An 8962-nucleotide genomic window follows, 5' to 3' on the forward strand; every position below is an offset into this window, starting at 1 on the left:
TTATTTAGTTGCTTTATTTTCTCACCTCAGACTGAATGGTATTATTCTGTCACCATGTGTAATGGGAGAAGGGACATTCTGTTCCCCAACATCTTTATATCATAGTCAAGTCAAAATTACATTTTTTCAAAGCTATCCAACCTTGGTGTGACAACCAGTAACCAGTTTGGGCTAACTCACCAAGACAGCAAATGTACTTTGCCTCATAGGACAACTGTAATTAATTGGTGTTGGTATTCAATCTATTTTGAGGAGCTGGACTGAGAAGGATACTGAGGCTAGATTGGTGGGGGTGGAGGAGTATGGTGATACATTAGCAGTATCTTCCATGGGCTAGAGATTATAGTGTAATAGATATGCCTAGTTACTTGTACTACCGGGAGTAAAAATGAGGGGCGTGGTTGGAGGAGGTGTTCCAGAGTCAGAAAGCAAGCAAGGGAAGGCAAAGAGGCATAGAAAAGTATCCAGGTTAAGTGACTTGTCTCCAAACAGCCTGTGTGCTTTTTGGTGGTTTCCAGTCTGAATCAAAGTCTCCTTCTTTCTATTAGTTTGACTTAAAAAGCCCTCTTTCTCTTCTAAACTTTCTCCTAACCAAGGCTGTTCACATGCAAATTATCTTGTTTTCATTATCATTAAACTTAACATTCTTAAAATTCAACTCTAAATTTGATGAGCTCTTCATTTATAGGAATTAAATTTCAGAATAAGCAATAATATAAAGTTAGTCATGTAATTAGATCACTACATAAAGTTCAACCCAAACTGTTTTGAGAACTATGTCAAGCTAGCCACACAGAGCTCAGGTTGTGTTTTTCTTAACCAAAGTGAAGAAGATAGATATGTATTTAGTGAACAAAATATAGAAAAATAAGGTGAATTATACTATGAAATCCTATTCCCAGAAAATATTCAGTTTCTTTGTTCTATGTAATAAATACTCAAATATTCCCTAAATTATTGTCTTCCCCCCACCCTGGAAAAGAAAACTACAAAATCCCCTTTTCCCCCTTCCAGCCTCTATGTGTGTATGGGGGAAAGGGTAGGGGGATGTAGGGGTGGGAGGGGGAGGGGTGCTAAAGGTGAAAAAAAGGAATAGAAACTAGCTATAAAATTACCAATGAACAATTTACTACCATGCCTAGCATATCATTCTTATAATTCTTTAAAATGACTTAATGTACTGAAAAGACAAGTTATTTCATGCCTACAATTTGTGTAGTGGAGGTCTGTTCATTTTTGAAAAGACATACACTGTATGGAAAGGGTAATAGTACTTATAGATTTTAAACTGAATGGCAAATGGAAAAAAAAAAAACAAACCTCATACAAAAAATAATGGCCCAAATTTACTCTGTCAAAGAATAATACTCTGGTGATACAGAACACAGTAAAAAAAAAAAACAAAAAAAAAACAAAACAAAAAAAAACCTGAATATTTGTCTACCCCTGCCCCCTTGTGGTGATCTGTGCTTCTTAGGTAAAGCAAGCAAATTTTTACAGGTTTGAAACCAAAAACTTCAGGTTTGAAAACAGAAAAGAATCAAAGAAGAAAGGAATTGTTATATTTAATGTATAACAATATAATTTTATTTCCCTTAACATGTCTGTTAGTATAACATCTATGGTTAATTTTAAGAGCTGCTGGACAAGAATAATTATAATGCAAAATCTGAATTTGTCTGAGTTAGAAAGAAATAGCAAAATTGTGGTTAATTTTTTTTGAGGTTTTCAAAGTCCATATTGGTAATTACATAGAGCTGTTTTACCCCTGGACTCTAAAGGGTTATATGATCTATGTCATTCACCCACGATGTTGGATGTTTTTTGACAATCTACAGTATGCCAGGCATAGGATTATATTTTAGGAAGCAAATGATAAGCAATAATAAACAGTATTTGCCCTCATGGAGTTTATGCCTTGTGGAGAAAAAAAGACAGGGAACAAAGAATCATACTAAAAAGTTAAGGTCTCAAAGTGATGTTTGAAAAAAGAATATGATTCTATGAGAACCAACAGTAATAGAAATGTATCTAGCAGAGGAGAGGCTAGAAAATGGAAGAGCATTCTGAAGCCATGAACGTAGGGGCACTGAGCATGTAAGAACTCTCTGAGTTCTTCATACTGTTTTACTGTGAACCTGAAACTGCGATCCAAAATAAAACCTAGTTTAAAGAGAGAGAGAGAGAGAGGCATTTCATAACAAAGGGCACCGAGGTAGGTAGCAAGAGGCGTGCGCAGGAAAATACACGGACAAAGGCTCCAGGCAGGACAGTGGTGTGGCACATCCCCAGGTCTGAAAAGTCAATGTCTGGAGCCCAAAAAGGAGCAAGTCCTCCAAGAAACACAAAAAGGCATCCAGGGGCCAAAATGTGCAGGAACATTTTCTGGGCTGTATTCTGGGCCATAGTCTGAACTTGGATCTTTAAGAATAACAGAGAGCTGTTAAAAAGTTTTTAGACAGGGAATGACACATTTTGATTTGTATTTTACAAATATGTTAAATATTGAAAAATAGGGGCATCTGAGTGGCTCAGTGGGTTAAAGCCTCTGCCTTTGTCTCAGGTCCTGATCCCAGAGTCCTAGGATCGAGACCCGCATCGGGCTCTCTCCTCGGCGGGGTGCCTTTTTCCCTTCCTCTCTCTGCCTGCGTCTCTACCTACTTGTGATCTCCGTCTGTCAAATAAATAAATAAACTCTTAAAAAACAAACAAACAAATAAATAAATAAATAAACATTGAAAAATAAACATTAAGAAAAGAGGGCCTAAGGGAACAAGTAATACACTGCTTTTATAGTAGCATATAGTAGTGTCCTTGAGGAAGTCCAGAATCTATCAACCAAATAAGAGGCAAGAGGCCTCAGAAAGAGGGGGGAAATTAGAAACCTCTGACCAGATAAGTAAGTTGATTGTAAAAGAAATAACAGACATCACTTAAGGATGCCATACTTACAAGAGGGTTGTGGAAATTGGAGAAGGGGTTGAGAGTGTAGGCAAGTTTGCTGATGGCAAACATGCAAATTCACTAGAACTCAATTCACCAAATGTCTGATTCACTGACAACCCACCCATCAAATATGTTGATTTGACAAAAGATAATCTTATAGATTTTAAGAAGAATATTTGATTTGATGACTGAATGTGAAATAGTTCACATGCATCAGTAGAATTTTACTTTTCACATGGGGACTCTCAGTTTACACTGGTTTTTACTCCTTTTTAAAATGTTGTTGTGTGGGCGCCCGGGTGGCTCAGTGGGTTAAGCCGCTGCCTTCAGCTCAGGTCATGATCTCAGGGTCCTGGGATCGAGTCCCGCATTGGGCTCTCTGCTCAGCAGGGAGCCTGCTTTCTCCTCTCTCTCTCTCTGACTGCCTCCCTGCCTACTTGTGATCTCTCTCAGTCAAATAAATAAATAAAATCTTTAAAAAAAAAAAATGTCGTTGTGTATTGAGTCAGCCTTTCAGCATTCATCAATTGTCATTTATAATATTTTTAATCAATTTGTTTTTTACTTTTCTTTGACATTTTTTTGATTTGGTCCATTGTGGTCATTTTTTTTCATTGTTTTTGATTTTACAAATCAAATTTTGCATTTGATCATTGCATTTTGCGTTAGATCATTTTGCAAATTGCTAGTCACCCAAGTCAAGATACCCTAATTGTTCTTTGACAGAATCACATTCTTAGTTTCATGGAGATGTAATGTTTTTAACTAATTCTGATCCTTTTGGATGAATTTAAATTGTAATTCTAAATTTAACTTAATTTAAACATTTTATTTCATTAAATTTTAATCTTGTTTAAAATTCTGATTTATTTTAGTGCCTGTGAGTTAAATTTAAAGTTTAATCTTCATTAAAGTTTAATTTAATCTTAAACTTTAAATGCTAGATATAAAAAAGGAAAGCTGGGATGCCATTTGAGGAATTGGCAAAAGAATAAGAAAATGCTTAAAATTTACTAAAATAGAAAATGACATTCAAAGATAACTGAAAATATTTCAGAGGTAGACAAGTGGTCCCATTACATATAAAATGGACAAAAAAGGAGGGTTTGGAAAACAGGTTTTCCTTTGAAAAAAAATTTTTTAAATTAGTACTGATTCTATTTTGTTAACCTCACCCTTTTGCCAGATTCTCAGAAGATAGATCCACCATAAAATGTTAATATCCAGAAAATCATATGTCCTCGTTGGGAAGCAAACTTAAACATCCAAAGAGCTTTAACTACTACAACTGTTTGGAATAAATTGATAAAGTTGATGAATCCAATCATTTGGCAAATGGCCGTTCCGTGAACTGGGCCTTTAGCAAAGGTATTTTAAAACTAGGAAGTGTCCAATTCAGTCTCAGAATCTAGCAGGAGAGATAAATACTCAAATAATGTAAACTTTCTGATAAATACTTAGAAAGGAGGTGGGTGCAAAGTTCTACGGTAGCACAGGAGGACGGGAGGGCAGCACCCAACTTTGCCTCAAGGAAAACTTCACAAGGTTCACAAGGGCAATGACAGGATAGCTGATTATTGAAATATTTTTCCAAGCACAAAAAGGAGAAAAAGATAAGTAAGCTTTTTTCGAAGTATGGAAGGGCCTGCTATTTTCTCAAAATGGCAAATAATGTATCTTCAGCATTCAATGCTCCAGAGGCATGGATAGGGGTAAATTGGTATGAAACGGGAAATGGAGGGAAAACAAACAAACAAACAACAACAACAACAAAACCCAAAAAACAAAAACCCTCTTAGGTTGAATTATATTTTAGAAACAGAGTTTCTGGTTAATTAACAAGACTTAGAACTTGATTGGGTGTGGGGAGTAATGAAGGACCAGATCCAAAAATCATATGCAGTTTCCAACTTAAATGGACAAATTGCTGAGACAGGGAAGTTCAGAAGAACTGTTACAAGGAAAGATATTTGTAGAGAGATTATGAAATCAGTGTTAGAAATGAGTTTGAGAAATGAGTTAGAAATGAGTTAGATGCTCGTGTGGCATCTAAATTGAGAATGTCACACAGAAATTACTTAAATGGTTATAGAATTCAAGAGCAATGTTCATAGCATGTGAATAAAAGACATGGGGAGGGGTGGCATCTAGTTGATACTTGAAACCATAGGAGTGAATGATATCAGCAGAATATTTAGAGTTTAAAAAATGGAGGGAGCTGGATAGAACCCCAAGAAGCACCAACATATAAAAAGGAAAAGAGTACCCAAAATGAAACTGAGAAACAGTGGCTAGGCAAGTAATGTGGAGTGAAAAGGATGTTTAAAAAAGTGTGGGGGGAGCATGGAAAGAAGGAAAAAGAAAAGAAAGAGAGTAGTCAATGGAACTGCATAATTCAGGAAGGTTGAGTGATTTAAAAACTAGGCAGTTTCCACTGGGTGAGTTCCTTAAACAGAGGAAGCACTTTACCTGTGTGGTGAGGACACAAGCCAGAGAGTAGACGTGAGGAGCTAAGCTTGCAGAGTGGAGGTGAGGAGGTAGACAGTAGATGAAGATAATGAAGAAGGGAGCAGTAGCTTCAGGGAATGGTTTTCCGGAGGTTGTAGACATTTGAGCATGTTCAAATACACCTAGAAAGCGAAAATAGAATGAAAGAATCTAAAAATATATGGTGGTTCAATCACACTTGCTTTGTGATCAAACATTTTTCTGATCCCATTCTTTCATCTGCAATATGAGGATATAAAATAGTACTTTCTTCGTGAGCTCTAATGATATATTCCATGCAGAGCTTCCCATATTACCTGGCATGTACTAGTCACTTAATACACACTGGTTAATGTTAAATGGCAGAAGGAGTGTGATTGGGACAGGAGGAAAGAGCAAAATGGGGGTTTGGACCCATGACTGTTTGTAGATTTGGCAACAGGAAATTAAGAGGTTGAGTCTCATAACCACTATTTTCTTTGCCAAGCACAAAGCAGGAAAAAATGGTAGAGGAATCAGACATATAAGAAGTGAGAAAAGGGAGGGGGGCACCTAGATGGCTCAAGTGATTGGACCATCGACTCTTAATTTCAGCGCCATGATCTCAGGGTTGGTCATGAGATGGAGCCCCATGTCAGGCTCTGAACTGAGCATGGAACCTGCTTATGACTCTCTCTCTCCTCCTTCTCCTCCCAATTCTCTCTCTCTCTCTCTAAAAGAAAGAAGTAGAGAAAAGAAAGAAAGAAAGAAAGAAAGAAAGAAAGAAAGAAAGAAAGAAAGGAAGGAAGGAAGGAAGGAAGGAAAAGAAAAGAGAAAAGAAAAGAAGAGAAGAGAAGAGAAAAGAAAAGAAAGAAAGATGGAAGGAAGAAAGTTAAGGAAGGAAAGAAGAAAGGACTGTATTCCTTGTATCTAATGGAAGATAGAAGGAAGTAAAGAAACTAAAACTTATCTTCTAATAATCAGGCATTAAAATAAATGCTTTCTTTATATTATTTCATTTGGTTCTCAAAACAGTTACTTTTCCTATTTCCTAGATAAACAAACCAAGGTTTCTGTATTATGTCTCTGGTAACAATAATCTCAACCAATGATTCAAAAAAGTCTATTTCTTGCTATGAGAACAGTCCAGGAAAGTGATAGGGCTTCTTTGCTGTAACCATTTGAGAATTCAGGTTGATAAGAGCTTCACCACTTTTAACAGTATGATTTCCAATTTCGGCATACCCATCTCCAGCCAAGTAAAAACTAGGAAGGAGGAGCTTTCACCTGTTTTGGTGGTGGTATTTGGTGGCCGTGGTTTGTTGGTTTGTGGGGAAGATGGTATGGGCCAGACTTGGAAGGGATGCCCATAACTTTGTTCAGATTCCACTGACTAGAAACCAGCCCCATGCCACACCCAGCAATCTCTGTGATTGTTTGTTTGAGGAGGTTTGGGAGAAAGGAAGAAGATCATGAGTTTATTTTAGAAACACTGCATTTAAGATCAGTTTATATGTTCAAATGGAGTTTCACAGGCAAAAGCAAAGCTTAAGAGAGAATCTTGGTGGAGTTTGGAGGAGAACCCTGAGATATAAAGTAAATGAGATCACCAAGCTTTGAAAGAAATAAGATCACCCAAAAAAGATATTACAGTAGTCATCAGTTTTAATATTTTCATAGAAAAAATAGCACTGAGAGAATCCCTATGTACTAATTTAAAAGTTAGTAAACATAAAATGGGGGTTGAGGGGAAGGTCCTAAATTGCTAAGCAAACACATAGAATTACTATTTGAGAAACTATGGTTTAAAAAAAAAAAAGTAAGGGTAGGTGGTAATTATAATACTATGGTTCACTTTTCACACTTCTCTTTTTCCCTATCAATAGAAGAATGTGCTATGCAACTAAAGACTGGGTAGAAAAAGAGACATGGGCTATTTAGGAACTGGAAATAGTTATTGATGTTGCCTGGCAACTAACTGATAATCTATTTTAAGTTGATTCTGTTGCCTTTGATTCATTTTCCTAATATATTTCATGCCATATCTCTATTAACTGTGTAAGTCAGGATTTAAAGCAAGCAAGAAAACGAACAAAAACAAACGTCGCCACCTTAATGAAATTAATGCGCAGCCCAGCAAAATCATACAATTCTTCTATAACAAATTCCTTCAGGAACAGCAAGTGTAGTGAAAGGAGCAATGGACTTAGATTCTTGTCCTAATTCTGGAAATATCCCCTGGAGTAATTTGCAGAAGCTCCCTTTCCTTTAGGAAAGCCTCACCTTTTGATGCAAGTTTGAACTAGATAAGATTCGGTTTAAGAAACACGTATTGGTGTTTATTGTCAAATTCTGTGTCAAGTATGGGGCATAAAAAAAAAAATGATTATGATACAATCCCTGTGCTTAGCTGGTTACCAGTCCTTCCCCTGTCCTTCCCAGGCACACGGAAGACTAAGCTTCCCAGTCTTGCTGTCCAGAACCCATGATTAGCTAGGGCCAATGAAACCTGAATGGCACAGAGCAGGATGAGCCGCTACACCCAATCAAATTTCTAATCTTTTTTTTCTGCCATGGAATTCAGAAAAATATCCATTTTACTTAGAAGGTAGAGCCTCAGGTTTGAAGTGTCCTGGATCCCTGAGTCCCTGAACGGAGTGGCGACCCACTGCCCTTGAGCACTGCTCTATCTGCGATCTGCAGCAGACTCTTGCATGAGTGAGACAAAGACTTCCGTTCTGATAATCTGCTGAGCTGACCGCAACAGAGCCTATCATTTCCTCAAAGGAGACTAGTCAGAAGGCAGACATGATGAAAGTGTATACTATGGCATAAATAAAGTACTCTTGGCTGGGAAAGGGAAGAGGAATTCACTGTTTCTAAAGAAGTCAGGGAAGATTCATGGGGCACTGGTTGCCTCAGTCAGTTAAGCATCAGACTCTTGATTTCAGCTCAGGTCATGATCTCAGGGTCATGGAATGGGGCACTGCATCAGGCTCCACACTGGGCAGAGAGCCTGCCTAAGATTCTCTCTCTCCCTCTTCCTCTGCCCCTTTTCTCTCCCTCTCTCTCTCTCTCCCCACACTTCTAAAAAATAAAAATAAATTAAAAATAAAAGAACTCAGGGAAGATTCAGAAAGTAGGAATGCATGTGTCAGTCTAAATGAAGAAACTGGAAATATAACATTGAGACAGAAGAGATGACAGTTGAAGAAGGGACCTTAGGGAACACTAACACTTAATAATTAGATAAAGGCAAGTTAATAAAGAAAACTGAGAAGAGAGGACACCAAAAGGAAATGGTGAACTGAAACCCAGAAAGGATAGCATTCCAAGACAAGTCAGAAACTGTCTATAAAGTCACTTCCTGGGAAATCATGAGATGTGATCTGAGAAGAGGCCATGGGATTTGAAATGATAGAAGTCTTGAAGACAAAATCCAGATCATAGTGATTTGAGAGATGAAAAGGAGGTAAAATATGTAAGTATTAGAAGAGCATTTATGACAGTTGGGTAATATTTGCTGTGCAAATGCTCCCCCAAAAGAGGA

The sequence above is a fragment of the Mustela putorius genome, unplaced genomic scaffold (genome assembly GCF_011764305.1).
Source record: "Mustela putorius furo isolate JIRA1106 unplaced genomic scaffold, ASM1176430v1.1 tig00003853_pilon_pilon_pilon, whole genome shotgun sequence".
NCBI classification, from domain to species: Eukaryota; Metazoa; Chordata; class Mammalia; order Carnivora; family Mustelidae; genus Mustela; species Mustela putorius.